The sequence below is a fragment of the Dermacentor albipictus genome, chromosome 6 (genome assembly GCF_038994185.2).
Source record: "Dermacentor albipictus isolate Rhodes 1998 colony chromosome 6, USDA_Dalb.pri_finalv2, whole genome shotgun sequence".
Lineage (NCBI taxonomy): Eukaryota > Metazoa > Arthropoda > Arachnida > Ixodida > Ixodidae > Dermacentor > Dermacentor albipictus.
In genome coordinates this window covers 55,866,475-55,889,950 of record NC_091826.1, presented here as the reverse complement: position 1 = coordinate 55,889,950, position 23,476 = coordinate 55,866,475, and positions in this window count along the sequence as shown.

Genomic DNA, 23,476 nt, shown 5'->3' with positions numbered 1-23,476 from the left:
CCTTGTTAAGGGGCTTGGTAAGGCCTGTGTCCTGTCAATACTCTTTGGGAGGACACGCAGAACTGGGTTTGGTGTATCCGACAGTGCGTGCGTGCGATCGTTTTTTTTTTATGCCGTCGTCATGACTCTGTCACCACGACGACGTCTTCAGGCACCTTCCGCATCCCGATCTTCCTCCTCATCATATTGAAAGGAAAATAAGATTTTGTCCGAGATCGCTGCTCAGGACAGAATTAGTCCTCAGCGGAACAATGCAGCCGAGAGGCGAACCCAATGATCTACAGCGTAACACTGACTCTTGGTAATTTGACCGGAGTCGTGTGCCCTATCTTTACGTGTGCATTTTACAGCGAATCTGTTTGCCTGTCGCTGGTCGCCATGTTTCGTGTCCACGTCCGTGGACAAAGGTAGGCCGATCCCGCAGGTAATGCAATGCCGGGACGACCAGCAGCGAGGGGGAAGCAGGCTCCATGTACTCCGCGAAGTGAAGCGAAAAGTGCCTGCATATTTCGGAATCACGCATGCAATATACAGAACAGCATTCATTTCAATAAAAAATAAGCACAATACAAGCATCCGAATCGCGTATTTAATGACCAGCCCGCGAGAAATTCCTAAGGGCGTTAACGCTGCTTTTGGATGCATGCACCCTTGGCGAAATGCTTTCAGCGTCGGGCTTCTGTACCAGAGGTCCTGTGCTCGAATCCTGCCGTCGGGCAGTTTTAACAATGCTCATTTATTTTTACACAGCATTAGCTGTAAATGACTAGGTTACAAATTCATGAAGCCGTTTGAAACCAAGAGGACAATGTTTAGGCAAATCCATCTACTTCCCGTAATTGCCATGCTGACTGAACCGCCCTGATAGTAGCTTCCGCGGAAAAATCCCGCTACAGCACTGCTATGGATACGCCACGCATAGTTAGGGCTCCCGAGGAAAAGCGTGTATATGGAGGGAAGTTTAAGGCAACAAAATGTCAGTCAAAAACACCAAAACAACAATGGCGTTGTTTTTTTGGCCACAGATGCAGATCATGCCCGAGAAGCCGAGCGCAAGTGCGAAGCCAGGGAGGCGCCGAATATTCTTGCTCAAAAAGGTCAGCGCAATAGACAAGCCGGAAAAACGACGATGAGTGCCCGTAAGCCTAGAGCGCTGAGAAACGACACAGGTACCACGTGGGTCATCACTACCAATACTCTGAAGTAATAAAACATTACATACCCCCATCAGCAGGTGTAGTAGTTTAGAACGGCCTCGCTCGACATCCACTGTTGCAGGACCGGGATGGCGAGTCAATTTTCACAGAACAAGTCACAGAACACAATAGAGTAGTGAACAAAGACAATGTTCTTGCACATCCAAGAGTAGAAGAGGTTATTGATCAGAAGGTGGCGGTTTCCAGTGTGGTAGCCTGCTGGTTTCTCGGTAAAGTAGCTCACAGCACGAATTTTGAACGCGACTAGGTTTTGACAGAGACAAGACGAAGCGAAACCGCACAAGGTTATAAGGAGCAAATAATTTAAGGCGAGATTAAGGCGAGAGCTTCAGTGAGGCATCGCGACTGCATTTCATGAACCAACGGAACAAAATTGGAGGCCCTGACGTCATAGTTCGATTCGAAAGCATTATATGTCCCATGAGGCAGGAAAGCCGGTGTTTTCCGCAACGAGTGGTAACAGAGATGATCATCATCAGTGATGTCATCAGCGTCTTGCATGCCGTCAGTAGTAATAGAGAAATAAAGCTGGAACAAGTTAGAGCAAGGTGACTTCAGGGGAGATGGTACCCAAAACACCTTTCCTTTTTTCAAAAGTGTGAGCAAGAAATACCTCATCTTATGCATAACATGTCCAGCAAGTAGCGCGCTTGTCGTTGCACCACAAGAGAGTTAAGATCATGCTTCTAATACACACCCGCTAGTAAAGGTGGGCGGGGCTTAAAAAAGATTCCTTGCGTTGGAAATTTCACTTGAAATAAAGTAATGCAACAGTAACGCAATCAACGAAGGAAGGCCAAGACAAGTGCCGGAAAAGGCTTCCGAAAGAAATCTGATGCAGATGCTGTTGCAGACTACGCCCTAGGTGCATCTAGGTTGGCCGAAAAAGTTGAAACATCAAACAAGATTGTAGAAAACGCGGTTTTGACTTGTGTAAGGAACATTTTCTCTGCAATGAATGAACGTTTTTCGTTGAAAATTTTAACAATAATTTTTCAGGAGTCCTTGTAGACACTGAACGAAAAAAAACTTTTTACTGAAAGCTTTTTTTTATTTACCAATTTCTCGAACGAGAAACCACCTAGTTAGAATAAGAAATCTAAAAAAATTGTATTTGTGGAATGCAATTATGAAATTTATTTCTTTTACTTCAGTAAGTACCCCATGTGGTAAAAAAGACTTCACGGCATTACGCTGCTCTAGAAGGGATTGTTAATTTTAAATGGTTGTTCACGAAAGTAACAAATGTGTGTCATCTTTTTTTTTGATAAATGACATACTATTCAACCTTCTCAGTCAAATTTTGCTATGGAAGGAACATTTGTACAGCTGAACAAATTTTGCATTGTTTGTTGCCAGTGGAGGCAGAGATATTCGACAAAAGCGTTGAAGTAGTCTGTCCGGGTGCCATCCCTCCTTAAGACGGAGTGAAGTAAATGAAGATTAAAAAGTAGATAAGACAATTTAAAGTGGATTAAGGTGGATCAAGGTAGATTATACTCGTAAAAATTAGAGCGAGGTCAATAATGGTGGAATAAGATGTAAAAAAAAAGCTTAAGGTGGGTACAAAGTAGAGAAAGGTGGTTGCAGAGGGATTTAGGTGGATTAAGGTTGGTACAAATTATAGCAATGTGGATGAGAGTGGAATAAGGTTGGTACGAATTAGATGTATTAGGGTGGAATAAAGTCGATCAGGTGGACTAGGGTAGAGGTGTGGAAGAAGGACAATGTATGACGTCACGTATAATGGGCATAACCAATTCATTAGAGAAGTAGTAGTGCCTTCGAATTCAAATCAAGTAAGGGTACTTATGTGACTAACTTTTTTGAAGCAGGAAGTGCAGCCTTATTGGTGTATTCGCTCCCGTTGCGTCTCCAATCAGCTCGCCATAGCACATGGTGCGGCCTTTGAACATGCATTGCTACGAGCCGCCGAAAGACTGCGCTTCTGTGACGTGTCAGGACAACAACTCAGAAATTCCTGTACCAGCTTTCGTGATGCATACCCGCGCAGTGATAACGTAACTGCCTCTGTTGCTTGCTGACACTCGCACTCACAGGCCCCAAAAACAACTTTAGAGCGTACGCACCACACTACAAACTCAACCTGTCTCGCGTGCGAAATGTGCTTCGAGAAACATCTGGGCCAAAAAAATCTTTTCTCACGTTTCAGCTGCAGCGAGGAGCAGAGAAAGTTTGACGGCGGTGGTTCCTCCATGCTACGTTTGGCTCCCCCAGCGATTACGCAGCGATTACCCAGCGATCACCCAGCGATCAGCCAGCGATCAGCCAGCGATCAGCCAGCGATCACCCAGCGAACACCCAGCGAACACCCAGCGAACACCCAGGGGCCACTTAGGCGCCCCTTAGGGGCCACTTAGGGGCCACCAAGGGGCCACCAAGGGGCCACCCAGGGGCCACCCAGCGGCTACCCAGCGGCCACCCAGCGGCTACCCAGCGGCTACCCTGCGGTCGCCCAGTGATCACCCAGTGATCCCCCACTGATCACCACTTGCAGAAACAGCTCCGAGTTGAGTTTCACTCAGTGAGCACTGAAACATGACACCGAGTGCATATTTGGAAAAAGTGTGGTTCATGTTAATTATGTTACTCAAGAAGCTAAAGTTCCCGGGCTTAAAAATAACTGTTGAAATAATTACTGAATTATGCTTTCTTTGTGCTTTCATACTTTATTACGTGCTTGCTAGTTTGTTTCTGCGGTGTAGTCGGTGAGCCAAACAGGGTACATTGTTTTTAGTTGGGAAAGGAAGAGTCATGTTATCGGTGACGGGGAGACAAAAGAGTTCTGAAAGTGTGGGTGCATTGTGACCCTCGCGATATATTACGTATTCGAGGACTCCGTCGCGTGACGAGCGTGTTTTACGAACAGCGCAAGATTTAGCATGCTGGGCTTGAACAACAAGTGCCACCGAGATAAACTTACAAAAAATGCGGGCGCCATTATGCCAAACCAGTGGAGTAACCTAAATACATATGGATCAAAAACAACCAAAAGGTGTCATATGACCATTATCAGCTACATATGTGTGCCCATATCGCGAGGGAACTGTGCGTTACACCACATTTATATAGAGTGGCAATGGAGGGCATCTTGTTTGCCATATTTAGCAAGCGTTTAATTTTTGTTGTTTCAGGAGCGGCGCAGTTATTTACTGAAAAGTCAACTTTTCTCTTTTTTGTTTACATCGCACTTAAGTGTCGCACTGCGTCAGCCTCTATTTGTTCATTTTCCATTTATTTCGCATTTTGAACGAATAATTCTCTTCACTCGTAGGGGTATCGCCCCACAAATGGAGTAAAGGAAAGAGCCTGCTTCCAAGCTCTATACGTAATCACCTTGCTAACTCGAACATGTAGCTTTGGAATAACTTGATATGTCCCACCACACGTAAAGAAAAAAAGAGGGAGAGAGAGAGATAAACAAATACAACAAAGGCTCCTTCTTGTGCGGCTTTGTGATATCAGGAGTGTAAATATTAGCAATGTAAAGCCACACATTTAGACCTCGAGAATTAATGCTCCGCGTATCGCTGCTTCCCAGTGGACGTGGCCATTTACAAGAGACGACCAAGCTGATGTCTACTCAGGGAAACCGCTCTGCCGTTGCATCATTATTTCGATCGGTCCTGCCCGCTGGGTTTAAATCGCTTTAGCCTCTGGGTAGCATAATGTTGTGATTTAAGTACGTACAGTCAATGTGCTTGGAATTTCGTTTATCTATTTATTTAGGGAGAATTTGCCGCAAGGTATGTGGAAATCACAAGAAATCGTGTAAGAACCGCAGTAATGGCTCTTCAAACGTATGTCGTTGGGTCACCAAGACTTTTTTGCTTGAGACGAAAGGAAGCTTTCGGAAACAAAACCAAGACTTCAGCTAACGTTGCTTCAGCCATTTGGTTTGAGCTGCGGGGAAGTCGGTCTAGCGGAAGCACATCCCGATACCTTTTCGCTCGCGGTTGTTTATGTTCAAAGCACCTACTGTATTTTTTATTATTCCCTGATACCGACGATCCATCTAATGCGGCACGCAGTGTTTGGGAAGTTGATTGAGCTCGCAGTATCTATGCAACCGCTTTCACATAACCAATGACTCAAGTTGTCTAATAGCTTGGGTCGCTCGGTGTTTGCTGACTGCAGTCTCGCCGAGCAGACATCGTGGGTCACTGTGTAGGCAACCAAATAGACAACTTTCTGCTGACCGCTTTCTATTAAAGTTAATTTCCGGAGTTTCGCGCGCGAAAATAACGGTCTTATTATGAGGCACGCCATAGTCGGGAGCACCCGAATACTTTTTGACCACCTGGAGTTCGTTCACGCTCACCGAATGCACGGCACATGGGCATTTTTGCATTTCGCTCGGATGGAGATGCGGTTGACTGCTTCGTGACCAAGTAGCGAACTTCGGTCATTCGGCATGCGCCACCGGGTATGAGTCCGGACAGACAACTTCAGCTTAGCGTATGTGTTACTAGTGTGTGCCGCCTCGGAATTAGATAAATTATTGATGCTAATCTTATTTCTACGCGTGAAATGTGAGATACTGTCTTAACTATGGTTGCTATGCGGTTGAGGTGCTCTGTTTCTATTGTTACCTTCCGGCTTGTTGCCGTTTGCTGTGCGCCTACCACCCGACTGTCCCTTTTCATTGAACGTTTCCACGCAGAATGTGCGCTTCCTCAACACGACAGGGAAAAGAAATCAATTATGGTTTCCTCACCAGGTTCAGCTCAAGAAAAGTACGCCCCTGGTCTTCTGCATGTCATAAAGAAAACGTTGGCCAGAGGCAATATTCCACTGCCGAGCAAACAGGACGTCCTGGAGCGTTTACTTGGATTCGTTTCCAGAGGCCAGACCGTGCAGGCCTTGGGTGTCTCGGGACGTTTCTCCGAACAGAAAAAAAGAGAAAAAAAGCAAGAAAAGAAAGGAGTGCTCTTCTCAGTCGGTGCTACGAGCTGCCGTTGCACAACTACTCTCTCACTGTCTTTTGCTACCGCACGCGTTATCGCTAGACACCAATCAAGACCAGCCGCATCGGTGGTAAACGAAAAACAAAGGACGGCTCTAACAGGACATGGTTCTCCTCTCGGCACCCAGTCCTCAGTAAACGCACCGGAATGGCTTTCTTTGCTGGAGAGGCTAGCCACACTAATGGGTGGCCGTTCCTGCTTCGACAAGAAGCAGCAGACGAGGCTTGGGGAACAAATAAGGATTAACGTCTCTGAGCACACACCGGGGATTCCCCGAAACGACACAAGTGCCTGAGAGTGGGGCGTAGTACATGCGGACACCATTTGTGAGTTCTTGGCTAACTTGTGAGGTCAAAGCAATGTCCCTGCGTTCCCCCTTGTTGCGACCTTCAATTATTTCGACGGTCTGGCTAATGGTCAGGAAGGTCACCTTTGCAGCTTTTTTCCCTCCAGTAGGGTTGCGCAAATAGCAGTCTTCGAAAACGAACTGGACACGAATGGAATAATGCCCAAAGCTAATACAAATCGCACCCAATATCGAATGACCACGGTGATTGAATTTGTCGCACTTTCGCGCCGTCTTTGTGCTTGATGACGCATGTTTGAGCACTGAAGTTTTCAAAAATTATCCGACAGATATTCGAACTTAGAAATAGAAGCTATTCTATTCGAAGACGGACTCAAATAGAGCCATACTCGATTCGTTATAATAAAGTATTGAATATTTTCAGGCCCACATGCTCTAGCGATCTACATATGGGCTATTTGGATATGTATTTGATCTAGGTCAACAGTTACATATAACGTAATTATTAGTCTATCAATTTCTTTCATTATTTGCATAATTGGAACACTAGTTAAGAGCCAAAGAACGGCATAGGCCAGCAGACTTGTTAATAGCCTAATATTTTGAAACGACGAGTAGCGTATAGCGGGAGGCGAGTAAATCCCCTCTTTTCCTAAATCATTCGAGTGATCCTACACACGTCGTTTCCTCATGCGTTCGTTTTTTTCCCATCTTTTTTTCTAATGGTGCGATTTGTTGAATACAGTCTTGTTTCTATCGTGAACTTTACCTCGTGATGCTGTTTCGTCCTTTCTTTAGCGCATTGTTATCCCAACACAATATGTAAAGCTTTACGGCTAAATGCACATTTCCTCAGTGATGTTTCCTTTCATCGAAATGTGGTCTGTAGGCTCATGGCATCTGGTAACAGATGCCACGCCACCTGCTCTATTATTTACTACTTTCAGTGTGTCTTGGGCGCCTACGCGCATTGTCCTGCTGGAGGGAAATTTTCCAATAAACGTAGCCTTCGTTCCGGCATATAAGTGAAGCAAAACTTTGTCTAGATGCACTGCAATGCACGTGTTTTTTCAAGCAATAGATCAAAATTTGGCACTTTCATGTCTGAAACCACTTTGGCCATGCACCACAAATTTTACCATATTGACGGCCTCTTCAGCCCCACTTTCAGCTGCGACTGGTTCCCTGCAGCGCCAATACGTGACCGCCCCATGCTTTCGGAGGCAATTTTCAGTGAGGACGTGGACTATTGACGCACCCACTACAAACGGCAGAGCAACTGTTTCCATTGGAACGGAGAAAGTCAGGCCTCGAACGTTGGGTTTCTCTTGATGGACATTGTGCTCAAGCGGCTGTACAACCACGTAGACGTACTTGCAACGTGGCGTTGCTGCGCGCTTTCAATGGGCCAATGGGAGTGCCGACGCGCCTTGAGCACGTGACATCCACGCAAAGTAGACTACCGAAGCAGCTCACGGGGGCCCCGTCTCGGTCGAATGCGGGATTCACATCGCCCACGACGGGAGCAGTCGATCAGCGCTTGGAAACCCCAGCGGAAGAGAGCCGCCCAAGACAGACGCGGGGCTGCCGAGGCTACTCGAGACTACTACGAGATTCTCTTTGCAGGACGGCGTTATTATCGATCTCGCAAGTGCGGGGAAGCTTCAGGCGTGCTTTCCCATGACGAGATTATTTGCCTCGTGCCCCCCCCCCCCAAAAAAAAAGAAAAAAAGAAACGCTGCTAGGATGCTAGGATCAGCTTGGACATGTGCCTCTCAAGTGCGGGAGAGATTAATGCGGGCGTTCCCACGTTGAGGTAATTGCCCCCGCCCTCAAAAAAGCATCCCCCCTCTATGCCCTGAGCAGACACTAAGGGGAGGACAGAAAGGAGAAGATACGAAGAGGGAGATCTCGTCGACTTCACAACCTGACAAAGACACTGACACTTCCACAACTCCCTAAGGTTTCCCAGGGGAGATCGACGATTACAAGACCGCAAGAGCTTAGTTAAGGCCGCCCTAGCCACCTCGTTAGGCAGAATCGTTCGAGATTTGGATAGAGTCACAACCATGTACCAATGAAGTGAATGCATTATTTTCTCTTTTTTTTTCATCATCATGATGCCCGCCTTTGTCGACGTTTCCTGAGAAGACCCATCTCACCCGGTCGAGAGTGTATCAACGGCAAAGAGGACCCGATGGGCATCATCGTAACTGCGCATGAAATAATATGAGATTAGCATACGAACTAAGTGAATCGAATACATGAAGAAGAGAGGATATACATTTAATCAATATCTCATTATCGAATAATTTGAACCACTATACATGTCGAGCTTGTCTTCTTTAGCGTAAACGTTAGATTGTGTCGTTTTTTACCCCGTTTTGCACTTCCTGAATGTTTGGCATCAAACGAGGGTCTATTTGGCTAACCTCTCTGCCTTTCCTTTTTTTCTCTCTCTTGCGCTGTGAGCAGGAAAGCCTCGCACTGAATTTCATGAGGGGAAATCTGCTGGTCTACTCACCCATGCATTATGTTGAATGATGTGTAGCACGTAGATATTTCCAGCATTTAACATCTCCTCGTTGCGAAAGGAGCCCATTCCGCCTCCTTAAGTTTTTTTTTTAGATTTTGTTGCATGCTAGTAGAACAGTATTCTTTGAACGCTAAGGGTCCTACGTGCAGTACTATTTCACCCTATCATAAATCTTACAGGATAAAAATTAATCTCCGCACCTTCAAGTAGGCGTACAGCTGAATCTAGAGAACAGATGATAAATGGTAGTAAGGTGTATCGTTGCACTGTTGAAATGGCAAAAAGGAAAACTCCCACGAAAACATGAAACGAACGCAGACCCTGTGTGCTATCAGCTACTCATTCATTTTCTTAATTTCGTCATACATATGTGCATTTATCAGATGGTAGAAGCTGACCTGTACAAAGGCGCAGCTAAAAATTTTGACGGCACAGTAATAGGCCTGAAGACGCACTAAAGCACACGTGATACACGAAACTTACCGCCTTGAGGACATGATGCAAGTTATCTGCCTGTGCAAATCCTTTCTTTTAGGAAGCTTATAGGGCTTTGACCTAAAACAATTCAAATTACACTGACACAAGTGCGACCCAATAGCTCAACCATGAAAACAAATGCTCCTACTTTTCTCTTTCTTGGTTAGAGCGGTTAGCGATGAGCTGCGTAACGCAGGGCATTGCCAGAGCATATGACCGACTGGGAGGCAGCCCTTAAGAGCGGCGACCTCTCAGAGCAACTACGGGCTGTCCAGAGGGCCTGCGACAGGGTGGAGGACCACGATATTCCGACCCCGACGTGGGTGCGGCCCGCGACGGCTACGGGGACTCGCTGAAAAGGGAGGTACCCTAACGCCGGTTCCTCAGGACCATTAATAAAGTTCTTTGTCTGTCTGTCTGTCTGTCTCTTTCTTAGTACATTGAAGTACAAGCTAGTATATTTGTCCTGTCAAACATTGGTCAACGCAGTCATTTTTAACAGTGAGCAGCTAAATATTGTACTTACATCGACATTTTGCGTGCTGTATTCTAACGCTGTTTAAGTTTTACAGGAGGTGACTGGAATATTATAACCTTGTTTGCATACGCTGTCAAACTACTTATACGGGTGCTTCCCCGTACACTTCTCTCAGGTCACATGATGTGCATTCACCTTTCTGCACAGGCACCGCAGATTGAAAGGACCAGAGAATATTACCCGGGCTGCATTTATTTCTCCCATCTTTTTAAGGCGGCGTGGTACGCCCGTGTGATCATACCATGACGTATCAACTATCCACGTAAAAGCGGTAGGGAATGGTAAACCACATTTTCTACACATAATTATAATTTTAACTCTGAACTAGCACTTTCCACTCTTACTTTCTGAAAAACTACATAATGTGAAAATTTCGTTGCTAAATTAGATTCAGTTTTCATAGAGTAATCTTCAAGACATACATATATATATATACGTAAGTGTATATTTGCGCGCGGAAAAAATAAACGCAAATCTTGGTCGTCAGCGCCTGTTCAGTCTTTCTTTCTTTTGACTTTACATTTTGTGCTGCCTCCCACAATGAAGCCATACCAAGGAGGTCAAGCAAGTTCAGCCTGTTTGTAAAATAGCTTGAAAATATTAAACTAATAATTCACAATGCTGTTCGAATCCAGGATGAATTTTCGGCAAATACACGCACAGCCAGTTATTCCCCTTATGGGAAAATAGCCGTACTGGTGGCACACAAACTCTGCGCAAAATGTTCCTCTTATCGTCTGATTATAAAGCTCTGTGCAGTTAACGGCTTCGCGAAGAAGAAACAGAGAGTCAGGGAAAAGTAGAGAAGTGAACTAGACTTTGTCCGGTTTGCTGAGCTTCATTTGGAGAGAGGAATGGGGCGCGAATGAAAAACATAACTGATGCAAAGGCAACAGTTGATATCAGCAACGCCTAGGTAACCCAAAGCCTGCTTGCACCGAGGGTGACATCACCACTGTAGACCGATGCTTCTCGCACGGCAGTTGGACAAAAAAAAAAATACGTTTTCGTCGAGCAGCCCTCCTTCTCGCAGCTAGCGCCCATCTTTAACCTGTTTTGTCCTGTTCGTCTGCGTGTCTTGCGATACGATTTGTCATGATGTCGAACCAACAGCCAATAGGCCCAAACAGCCACAATTCTCGCAGCTCGCCATATGCAGCGGTTGCTTTCTTGTTTGAGCCGCGAGAGATCATGCCCCTTTAGGATGCTGCACTTTTTCTTTTTACAGCGAAGCTGTATATGACCAGCCGATTCGCCCGTCCATCCTGTACGCCGAAGACTCTTCAGGCGCAACCCCATGCGCATGCGCGAAAGAAGAAAGAAAGAAAGGCGCGCGATTAGCCACCACCACCTATATAGCACAAGACCTTTTTACTCCGTTCCATGACGTCATGCTACCAGGCCCGAAATTTCTATTGACAAGGCGGGTGTGACGAAAGTGGTGAGGTGAAAATCACTGTTTCTATACTCGGGAGCATCCCCATTAGATGCTATGAAAGTCGAGCCAGGTAACACGATGTCATGCATCGGAGTGAAAAGGCCTTATGTATCTAGGTGGTGTTGGATTAGCTGCACCAGTAGTGACGTCGTTGCACTTCATCGCAGCCGAGAACGCGCGGAGCAGTTTCTTTCCCGCTCCGATATAGGTAGGCCATGCGTCACACGTGCTCCTTAAGAGCAGGCAACTTTCGATCAGCAACGCCGCGAACAGAACCGGGAACGAGCTCGTATACGTCATGCCAATGCTGCAGCCCGGGCACAAGAACAAACGCGTGCAGCCGCGCGCAAGCATGCAACTGCGTACCGAGGATCCGGCAGCCTACCAAGCCGTATTTTAACGAGCCGTCGGCATTAAGTCAGCGATAAACACGAGGCCGTACGTTTCAGCTTCGCTGGTTAACCATCTGTACGCAGTGCTTGGGCGGTGATTTTTTGTTCCTTTTCTACGTGCATAGTTACCAATCACGACGCCTCCTTGGTAACAGACTAGACTAGTACTCGTTTTAAACAGAACAGGGCTAGCTGTAAATCTATAACTAATCCCGTGACGACGAGGACTTTCGAAAGCATTCGCACTTAGAAGTGCAAAAGTATTTTCGTTGCCGTCCCTAGCCTGCATGTTTTTATTGTTTGTTCCTTAGGAAGTCAAGACATTACAGGGAGAAATGACTCGAGGACATTTGAAAAGCAATCGTGGATGAGGCCGTGCGCCTGGTAAACATTTTGGAATGCCGAGCGCATACCCAAGTAAACATGAAAAATTCTAGTCCAGCATTTTATCGCCATCTACGAACGCACTGGCCCCGTCTTCTCGCAAGGAAGCACGGCTTGTAATACGTAGGTCCCTATCGCTTGGACTGAAATATGAATGCTTATTTTGGTTGCGCGCGTATGCGTTGCAGTGAAATAGCAAAAGATGTACCTTTCACGTGGGCGCGCGAACGAACAGCTGTTTAGGCCACTTCTTTCGCTTAGTCCCCCCTCCCCCCCCCCCCTATGAAAACGCAGCGTTCGTTATTTCACAAGAAGCACAAACATGTTATGGTATACATTCAATGAAACGACTAGGTATGCTTCTCAAGCCGCAGTATTGATCTTCACGTGCGACCAACCCACGCACAATTCTAGGTGGCGTGCTTTGAAACACTGCAGTCAGACAGCAGCCAGAACCATGCAGCACACACAAAAAAGCCGTTTCTTTATATTTTGGCGAGAAACGGCCGTGATAAAAGATGCCGAGAAGCGCTGATGGGGGTGTGGTTCGCGGACAGCGGCATTTATGTTTTTTTTTTTATGAATGGCGCTTGATCTACCGACGAGTTGTTAGAACTAACTTCACCTACCTTTGTATAGCAAGCCTTTCGTATTCCTTCCGCAGTATTGTCGTAGCCACTTATATCTCGGCTTCCTTCCTTCGGGGCAGGAAAACACGGGTACATCCGGCTCGCTGGTGCAGTTCATGGCGCCCTGGCACGCAGTAGTTCGAAGGCAAGACTAAGTTGCCTCTCTCGTGTTCCACAGAGCAGGAACAGCACAGCCGCGCAGTGACCGCAACGGCGTCGTCTGCAGACGTCGAGGTAGCACAGGCACGACACGCCACGATCCCAGAATGAAGCATTCCCGCTCCGGCATTGCCGTCGCCTATATTGCCGGACTATACGAAAAGCGACGCACCTGACATCACGCCGCAGACAAGCAGACATTCAGTTACGGTCATGTGGTCGGAGGTGTTCACATCTGCCACGGCTTTGAGCCACGACAACGCCCAGCATCACGTGGACAGCCCGTCCATTCTCCTTTGTTCGGCCAGTTCCGAAATTAAAGCGAAAAAAAAAGAAAGCGCAAAACACGAGAAAAATCAGCAGAACGGCTAGCTTTTATAAAAGCTCGTAAATTGCACCAGTCTTCTGAGGCTACTTGTCTGCTATGCTTCAACGCTGCCGTTGATACGCAGGCTTTGAAAAGTGAGTGAAAGGTTCACGAGTTCACGCAGTTATTAGGCTCACCTCGACGCCTACCCTCCCGCGTCTAATGTTCACTGAACTAAGGGGACGAATACTGAAGAAGGGATACTCGTAGTGGCTAAGTATTTAACAATAATATTTCCATCGAGCTAATCGCCCGGCGTACAATAAAGTAGCGTAAAAATGACATCTAAAATTCCACTTTAACCTTGTTATCCGACAGCATGAGTCGCGCAATTAATTAAGTAATATTTAATGGCTTGCGTACAAACTGTTGCCTGCTAACCGCTGTCCCATTACTTCCGCGGTGGTCAACGGCAGTAAGATGCCAGAAGGGTCAACTCATATATTCGTGTCCGAGTAAACAATGAACTTGCCACGTTCGGAGCGGCGCATAGCCGTTAACTGCAGACCACTGAGGCATCCGCTAAGGCCGTTGCGGACAGCCATTTCCCGGCTGTTGCGTGCACACGCGCGAAGGAAAAACTTCTTTGCTCCAAACCGAGTCTTGCACAACGGGTCCAAAATTGCGCAACTCCCGGAATCAAGCAATCAGGTAATCAACTCCTATAATCAAGGAGCGGCGGAACCGCGCTAATTTCTATCTCAAAAGATGCAGTGGCGAAAGAGTCAGACGCTGTGGTGCTTGCCGACACCCTTCTGTAATACGAGGCTGTGCCAGCCCGCTTGGTCTGATGTCAGGGCGTGAAGTTCGGCGCATGCCGCACGACCGCAGCGGCACTTATAAGCCTGCTATGCAAATGTAGCGGACAAACTTTCCTAGCCTGTTAGGCCATTGCCGTTTGTTTGTTTAGCCTCGCTACAGAGAATGTCTCTCCGGTTTCCCGAGATAATTCCTCGCAAATTTATGTAAGTAACACGCGTTTGCGCTTCTATAGTTGGGTAGGGGCGACGAATGTGAATAATGGGCAGTAGAGACCACCATATTGCAAAACCTAGCGAAGCACGTTAACTTTGTCCTGCCTGCATATTTTAGCACTTTGGTAGGCAACAAAGCTAATGTTCATGCTCCTTAGAACTTGGCTTACAAAGATTGGAACATCATGTTACATTGAAGAAAGTTTTCTGTCAAACTCCTTGGTTCACAGAGACCAGGCCCGCATTTTAAATTTCCTTTTGTCACCACCTGAGAACGCATTCGGTATAATTCGCATTTCTCCCAACATCTCGCACAGCGTCAACAAATACTAATATGTTTATTCCTTTAGTTATACGAGAGTATCCCACATTCTTAATTCGAGGCAGCCTCTCACGAAAAACCTCTAGCGGCTGTTTCCTTTTGTAGGTACCTCGGAATGCACATTACAAAAAAGGTATCTTGGGATACATGTGGATTTTGTAATTAGGAATACTAGCCGCATGCTTGGCTGTTTGCGCCTTGATTTCTACTTTATATGAACCTGGTGGGATTTGTTAAGCTCGAGAACGCCAGTTCTGTCTGGGATCCATCCACTGCTACCTTATCGCACGCTCACGAAAGTGTCCACAACCATGTCGCCCGTCTTGCTGTATTCAACTGCTTACGTGAAGCCAATGTGTCTTGAATGAAATCAATGCTTGGTCTTTTTGTAGTGTCGAATCATGCCGCTTGTGCGCTCGTTTGTGTTTGTTTCATAAAATTTATTTTACTAAACCCTTCTTCAAAGAACAGCTTATTCTGCCTCCTGCGTTTCTTCTCGCAGTGACCATGAATTCAAAGTAAGAGTTCCCCCACATGCGTTTTTCTTCCCTCGATTCCTTTATGCCCCGCACGATCAACGAGTAGAATTATCTCCCTCTTTCTGTTGCTGCAATGACTGATGCTACCGCCTTGAAGAAGGCCAGGTTCGAAGATTTTTGTGTATAAAGAAACACACCCTCACCTGTGTAAAGCCTTCCCGCCTTTGCAGTAGCGAAATAAATAAATATTTTTCGTGTTTAAGCTCGTCGTCTTGGTTGTGCCGGGCGTCCCATCTTGCAAATTGCAAGATGGGACGCCCAAGAGCAAGATGAGATGAAATGCAAGCTACAGAACTAAGTTCTGCCGGCTGCTGAATCCTTTCACAATATCAATAAGTATACAATTATTCAATAAAGCCATCTTTTCCTGCCCGATAGTGCCACGTAAGACGTGATCTCAGGAGGGCAGGCACATGGCTAATAAACCTTCGATATTACCTGAATAAATGTATAAAATCATTTTTTTCAAGGCACAATTTAACAATATAAACTAGGCTTTGTTCGCTGTCCTTCACGCGACTACATCGGTAAGAAGCTTATCATATCACTGTTCTAGTGGCTTCTTGTTCATGTCCAATCATTCTTATTGGCACGAGCTTCGATTGACTCTTTTCTCTTGCACAGCACTTTCGGTTCACGTCCTGAGACGACCGGGTAGAAAATTTAGAATAAATCACAAAAAAGATTTAAGAAATAGTCGAGCAGAAAATTCGCGAGTCGAATTATAGATATGGCATCAGAGCATATGTTTAGTTAGAAGTTCAGTTACTGAAGTGTCTGGAATAATTAAAATTATTTAAAAATCACTGAAATGACCGCGGACGATCTTGAAAATAAACCAGAAAAATATTCAAAAATAGTACAGTACAAAATTCATAGGTTTCATTATAGTTATAATCAGAGCACAAGTTTAGTTACAATTGGTCTTACTGAAGCGTCTGTAATGATTAGAATTAATTAAAAATAACTGATTACCACGCACCAAAGAACAATGTCGTATACTTCAGAGACCCGCCACGTGAGCACGACTTTGGTGTGATTCCCAGAAACCCGGAAGTGGAAAGCGGAAGTAATGACGTCACCAATGACGTCACACACAAGAAGGTGGTATGGTATTGGATCGGCTAATTAATGGAAAACGATTGCCTCCGAGTTTGGTTCGTGCGCTGCGTTCGCCTAAAGTTAACCTAAAGAAAACCAACGCCGAGGTGCGAGTGCCACTAAGAGTCAAAGATTTGGGTCGCCTACCATTTTGTTTTTTGTTTCCCCGCACGAACGGAGGAGCCGCTGCAGCGGATGCATGGAGGCGAGCGCCATCTGATGGAGTTCAAAGAACCGAGCGCCGCTCTGTGATTGGTAGAGGATTCGTGCTCACGCTCAACGCCATTGTCGCCGTGCTCACTGCATAACTAGGCCCTTACTGTTATCGCCTTGAAAATAAAACGTGCAACCAATTCTCATCTTTCGAAGGGATCATCACCTGAAAAGTGCAGTAATACGCGTGGAAATTTCAAAACATTATATCTGATGCGCAATGCCTCATTTGAAAATGAATAATCGTATTCTGTTAAGAGACAAACTTCCCGTAAAGATACTTTGCTAGCTGCCACTCCCTGTGCAATGTTACATCATGTGTCATATACTATTTAGACTTATGGCCCGCAACATACCGCGGAACGAACGGCGGTTTTCAATATGGAATAAGAGTGTGACTGCTACAGTACTGCTTCCGACGTCAATTTTCTTCAAAGGACTTCATCCCTTTTTTGTTGTTGTTTTATTTGTTTGTTTTGTGATACCCACTCCCGTGCTTAAGCCACTGAGCCCCACTTTTCGTTAAAGCTAATTCTCTCTCTCCCGAAAAGCAATACTGCGTGGCAGAGGTGTTGTGAAGGTTACAGCCTTCACCGATAACATCACATTGTATCTTGGGAACGAAGGTAGCTTATCACGTAGCCTTCGAATTTTCACTGAGTACGAAAATATTTCAGATGTGGAGCTAACTTTTTCACAAGAACCTTATTTTGGTTCCCCAGAGCCCCTTTCTCCGTCTTCAAAAGAGGGACTCTATTCGTACTTTAGGCCTTGATTAACCCTATGATGGCATATAAGACTCTGTGTGGCTCTTAATTCTTGAAGATGCAAGGCGAGATATTGAGGATGTTCAAAGGTATGATTTGTCCCTATTAGAAAAGAAGGTACTTAGCACAGTCTGTATTTCAACACCGTGTGTGGTACGTGTGTCACGCTGTAGAGCCACCATTACGGGTTACTAGATCATTGCAGCCCCTTATTAGTCCGTTCTTCTGATCGCGCAATACAGAACTGTTCTGTCACGTGGCGTTTGGGCAACCACGCTTTCGCGGTGTGTTCGCCTTCCCTTCCATGTCCGGCCGCTGCCGGCTGCTTGCTCTGCCATTTCTGCTCGACCGGTTACAGAATGATCAGTGTCCCTCACGTGAACTTGCCTGCTATTACCTTGTCAGAAAAATTCGTTACATACTACCGGACAAGCACCTAAATCGCGTACCACAAGTGTTAGGCAGACCTGCATTTTACTCAACGGGGGTGTCATTTTGTGACCATTTAGAACATGTATGTCCTGATGTAGACATCCTATAGACAACCGCGTTGTGTATACTCCAGTCTTGCTGCTTCCTCTGGTTCCCCCAGCGCTCCGCGCACGTTCAAATAACGCGGCGTGGGATGCAACAACGGCGTCATTTCTGTCTAGCCATCTACGCGACTTCATGTGGCGTCTAGGGCGACAAGTGCTTCCAATGCGTGACGTACTAGAGTGATGGAACACGGTCGCGTCTTCGCTGAGTCCCGATTGCCCCCTTCAAGAATCTAACAATCGCGTACTGTTGCAATGCGTTGTTGCTATGGTATTAACGAATCTTTGAAAATTATCCCGACTTTCCGGGCGCCGCTGTGATGGTCTTGCCGCGGGTGCCGATGGGTTCCTTGCAGCGCCACAAAATGGTTCTCACTTCCGTGCATCCCTAAAGCCCCTTAAGCTTCGTAAAGTAGTGCCACGCTTTGAAGAATGCCGCCTCCTCCTCGCGCGCTCTGGCCGAGGTCGACGCCGCCTCGCTATTGGCCTAATAGCGTCACGTGGGCCCTCGCGCCGTGCATCAGCGCCATTTTTGCTCGAGAAGCGTCTACGGAGTGACGAGGAGCGCATGTTGGCGCTGTTGCTACGCTCGAGCAGTGTAGGCAGGGCCCGGGTCGAGGAGGGAGCGGGAAAGAGAGGAGAAAAGAGGAGTGAAGGCGCAGGAGGAGAGTGTCGCTACTTTACGCTTTAAGAAGTTTAAGGGATTTTACACATCCCGGCCGGCGCCGCCGAGGGTCGAGATGCGAAGTTTGTACGTATGCCACGTGCTGGGCTTGCTTTTCTATGCGACAAAAACGCAGGCGCTGGGCTGTGGAGGTCGCGTGCTGGGCTGCGATAGTGTAAACGCTACAATCGTCCATTGGCTCAAGAGAGCGCTCGGAGCTGGCGAATCAGCAGCGTGCTCACGTATGCACGAGAAGCACCTAAACACGCAAGAGAAAAAAAAAAGTGGCAACAAAGCGTGCACTCAGCGTCGAGAACACCCAGGTCCGAGAGAAGCGTCGCACGGAACAGGAGCATGTTCGCTACACAGCGAAACGTGGTGCAAATCACGAATGTACGAGGTCTGTTAGAAAAGTACCCGACCATTGGCCGACGAATAAAATGAAACTGGCATAACTGGACCGCTGGAAACCTAATCACCCTCAAAGTAGTCTCTTGAGACTCCACACACCTCTCCCAGCGGTGCTGCCATTGCTGGAGGCATTCCGAGAAGGCCTCTTTCGGAATGGAGTTTAGTTCAGCTGTCGTTGCAGCCATAGTGTCTTCTCTTGTCTGAAATTGCATTCCTTTCAATGACATCTTGATGTTCGGAAACAGCCAGAAGTGTCGCAGGGGGCCATATTAGGAGAGTAAGGAGCCTGTTGAACTACAGGAGTCTGGTTTTTCGCCAAAAAAGTCTGAATCAAGTGCAAGGAATGTGCAGGGGCATTGTGGTGATGGATGGGCCAATTTCCTGTTGACCATAACTCCGGTCTCTTGTGCCGCGCAGCATCACGTAGGTGACGGAGGGCATCCCTGTAGTACTCTTTGGTGATTGTTTGACCCTGTGGTGTGTACTAGTGGTGTACCACACCGCGGGAGTCGAAGAAAGCAGTCAGCATTAGTTTGACGTTGCTGCTCACTTGACGAGCCTTCTTTGGTCTTCGTGACGTGGAATGCTTCCGGAGAAATATAAACGAGTATAGACCTGCCAGCATCAATTTTGTGCAAAGCCGAGTGTTTCTCGGCACATTGGGAAACGTGGTTGATAATGGTAGCGTGAGTTTTCGAACACTTGCTTAGCTGTATTTAGGCCACATGCATTCGATTTCGCGCATTGGTTCGCCATATCCATCAACAGATTTTTGCTAAGTTGCATCTCGGTGGCTTTGTAATTCGAGATATGCGTGCGAAGTTCTGTACTGCTAGAATAACGACATCATATTTGCTCTGGAGCACTTGAATACGTAATGTTTTAAGCAGGCCCTAAATATTTCAAACACTTTCAATTTGTCCTATACATAGACAATAACGTGCAACTCATTTTCGGCAAAGAATCGCATTTTCAGTCGCATATCATGAACATCGCTGTAAACTTCGGCAGAAACCAGCGACGATTAGCTAGTGCCAATGTAGGCGAATAACCTAACGCTTCTGGAAAGCTTTCCGCTATGATATCCGAATGATAAGCTTGAAAGTGTATTTTAATTACAGCAAGAATCTAGCTTATTGCGTAATTTTGCAAATAGCCGTTAGCCAGCACATCTGTACCGCTAGTATAGGTGGTCAAAACAAATAAGCCAATTCATGGTATGCGTGTTGCGCGCGGAGACGTGAACGCCGGCGTAGATGGCGGCCGCTAACCTTCATGGACGCCGCCGGCTCTCTCGTGCCGCCTCTATATGGGGACAAGTCAGCGGGTGAAAACAATGTATGTCCTGCCGCCCCCCCCCCCCAACCCAGAATCTAGACCGGTGCAGTAAAACCTCATTATAACGAAGATGAAGGGGGAAGTCAGGATTCCTTCATCATGTTCATTACTTCGTTATACCCATTATTTCGTGCACTGAGCTATGAATCTGTACGGTGATTTCAAGGGTAATATCGCCTACCTCGTTATATCGATTACTTCATTATATTCGCTTTCGTTATAATGAGGTATGAATTTGCGTACCTGCAGATGCCCCAAAGCTCTGGCTCGACAGCGCGTGCGTCCCAGAAAATCCTAGCTGGTGTTCGCCGATGAACGCAGCCCGCTAATAGGTTGCGCGAGAGCATGCAAGCATTGCATAGGCGCCTTTGTTTAGGCGGTCAGAGTCCACCCTCTACCAATCACCGATATCGAGAACGGGCGGCACAGTCAAGGAAAGATACTCGCTTTAAGATAAAAACTTTGCCCGAAATGGCCACAAGGGGGTGGGACTCGTGTACTCGTAGCAACGTGCAGTTGGGGCCGCAGACACGCGTATAACTGCTGTGAAATCACATAGCTTTGGTGCTGGGCAATTAATGCTGCATTCTGGGCTCCACGCGAAGGCTCCGAGAGTGGCGGCGTCCTTGCGCGCATTTCGGAGGCTGCAGCAGACGCCGACGTCGCGCTGTAATACGACGTTGTGGTCCCATAGAAATAAGGACGTTGATCGTGATGCCCTACATCCATGACTTCCATGCTAACTCTCTGAATAACTATTTAACTTCATAATTATCTAACGATATTATTAGCGTCCCTTCTTTTAAGGTTAGTTTAATGAAATTACTCATATTTACTCATAAGCTCCTTTAATTTTATTATCTATACTACTGTACTAATATTATCCCTTGAATGTGTCCTGTTAATTTTTCCATAATTTGTTCTATAATTGTTGCTAGTACCACCCGTTTCATGACATATCTCTATAGTAGTGGGTTGCGTCATATGATGCAGGACCAAGCAGCCAACAACTCTGAGAGATCTGTGATGCCGTACACTGCCATCTCAGCAATGCATTTCGGAACAGGAGGCAACGCTGTCGACTATTTCGTACGCTGAACACGATCTCTCTAAACGCGCCACCCCAAGCAGCGTTTGTATGTTTTATGTGGCATACAAGCATGAAATAATACCTCACTACTCCCCTACTTCCCTGTAGAGAAAGAATCAAGAAAAATGAACAGCCGAAAAGTAATAGAGCTGTGTGAATGACAGCATACGAAAAAAAAAAATTGAGGATCCCTCTGCCAGAAGCACACGTCAACCGCAGACCACCAGGGTTCTGATGCACCGCGGAGAGCGCAGATTTCTAACATCAACCTTGCAGCATTCTGAAATGCCGTGCCCGCACAGAGTGGCGTGCAAAACAACGTGCGTCTTTTTCTTCCGGCTACGCTCCTTACATATGCACCCAGCGTAAGGTAACGTGCCTAGAAATGTGCGTCTTCGTACGATAACCTGCTTTCCACCTGAACCAAACAGGCTCCTTTTTCTTTCTTTTCTTTTTCTTCTTTTTATGCTGCAAGCATCGCTTCATCGGTGGCCCATTCTTGAATTTGACGGTGTCGCCTCCGGTCTGCTCTACATATTAACCGAACCAGTTTAGCGTGTTACTTAGGCTTACGAGCGACATGAGAGGTTCGAGGTTTAGGACATAACTGGTACGAGTATACATACCAGTAATCACATGCAGTAAAGGTTTTGACCTATATCAAGCGATAAAGGTAAGTTTCTCCGAGAATGCAGGTGTTCAAAATTTTCTGTCGACAGTCCGGGCATGCGTGCCTCTGCCATTCGTAGAGAACATGCAATTCTTTTTTTTCCGCCATGACACTAAGGGAGCCAGCATGAAACGGGCAAATGTATTCAGACGGCAAGCTGGGCGAGTTGGTGATTGAACATGTTCTTGTGGGTGGGCAGCGCAACCCGGACGAAGGACAGAAGGAAGAACACAACACGAGCGCTCGTGTTGTGTTCTTCCTTTTGTCCTTCGTCCGGGTTGCACTGCCCACCCACAAGAACATGTTCAAATGTATTCGTTGACCAGACAGTTGGTACGTACCAGTTGTGCCACAACAACACCCCCGATGACGACGACCATGCACAAGCACTAAGCATCCGCCAGCTGGTGCCTCTCTCTCTCGAAGCAATTCTCGGATGGCGTCTACTGCGTACAGAGCTTTGCCCGAAAGCGCGCCGCTTGTGTGAGATGAAAATGCCGTTCGCGTAATGTCCCTCTCACGAAATCTGCCGTGAAATCACCACAGAAGCACCTCCAGGCGTCTGTCTGAGCCTGCCTTACAGCAAGTGCCGAATGAGTCCATGTTTTCTTTTTCCTATCAGCATTATTACTTGGGGAATGACTAGGTTTTGGAACAAAGGGCTTCCGGGCCATTACTGCACGTGTATAGCGCCTGAACACGCCAGTGCCTGCACGAGGGAGTGCTTCAGAGGGCACACGCAAGACATCTGCGTTCGACAGGGGCCTCTGTAAAACAGCGCAATGCAAGTAATACGCACTTCTTAACAATCTACAACTCCCCGCACCCCCACCTTTTTTTTTTGTCGTTAAGTAATATAATAAGAAAGTCCAAAGAAATGTATATTAGAAAAAATTAATTTCTCGGGTTTTAGGTATCATAACAACGAATGATTGTCAGGCACGCCGTAGTTATAGAACCTGGGGGGTTCTATAACGACCGCGAAATGCAGGACCGGAATTTGTGCCAATATTTTGTACAGAAAGAGCCTTCCTCCAGATGTCCTAAACACTGTTCTGGGTCAAAGCTATCTCAAGCTGGGTGTGGTCACCGTTACGTTCGTACACCGCTGTCCTTTATTGAGCTGTGTACTTCCTCGGCCTCAGTTTAACCGCCTTAGCTTACACAGTATACCGCACTTTTTTTTTTAGTGAGGCATAAAACGCGAATGCCGCTTTAAGAGAAACGCAAAACTAGTGATGCGAAGCAAAAATCAAAGAGCGTCAGTGATGCTCAGTTGAAACTGCATGGGTCGTTGCTCTTCGGAAAATTCGTGAGACAGGGCGAATATTTCTGTCAAAGCGTTCGATGCATATCGCTATCCCTGCTTCGTATTTGGGCAAAGCTGCCGTTCTTACAAAGTTTTCCTATGACTTTCAA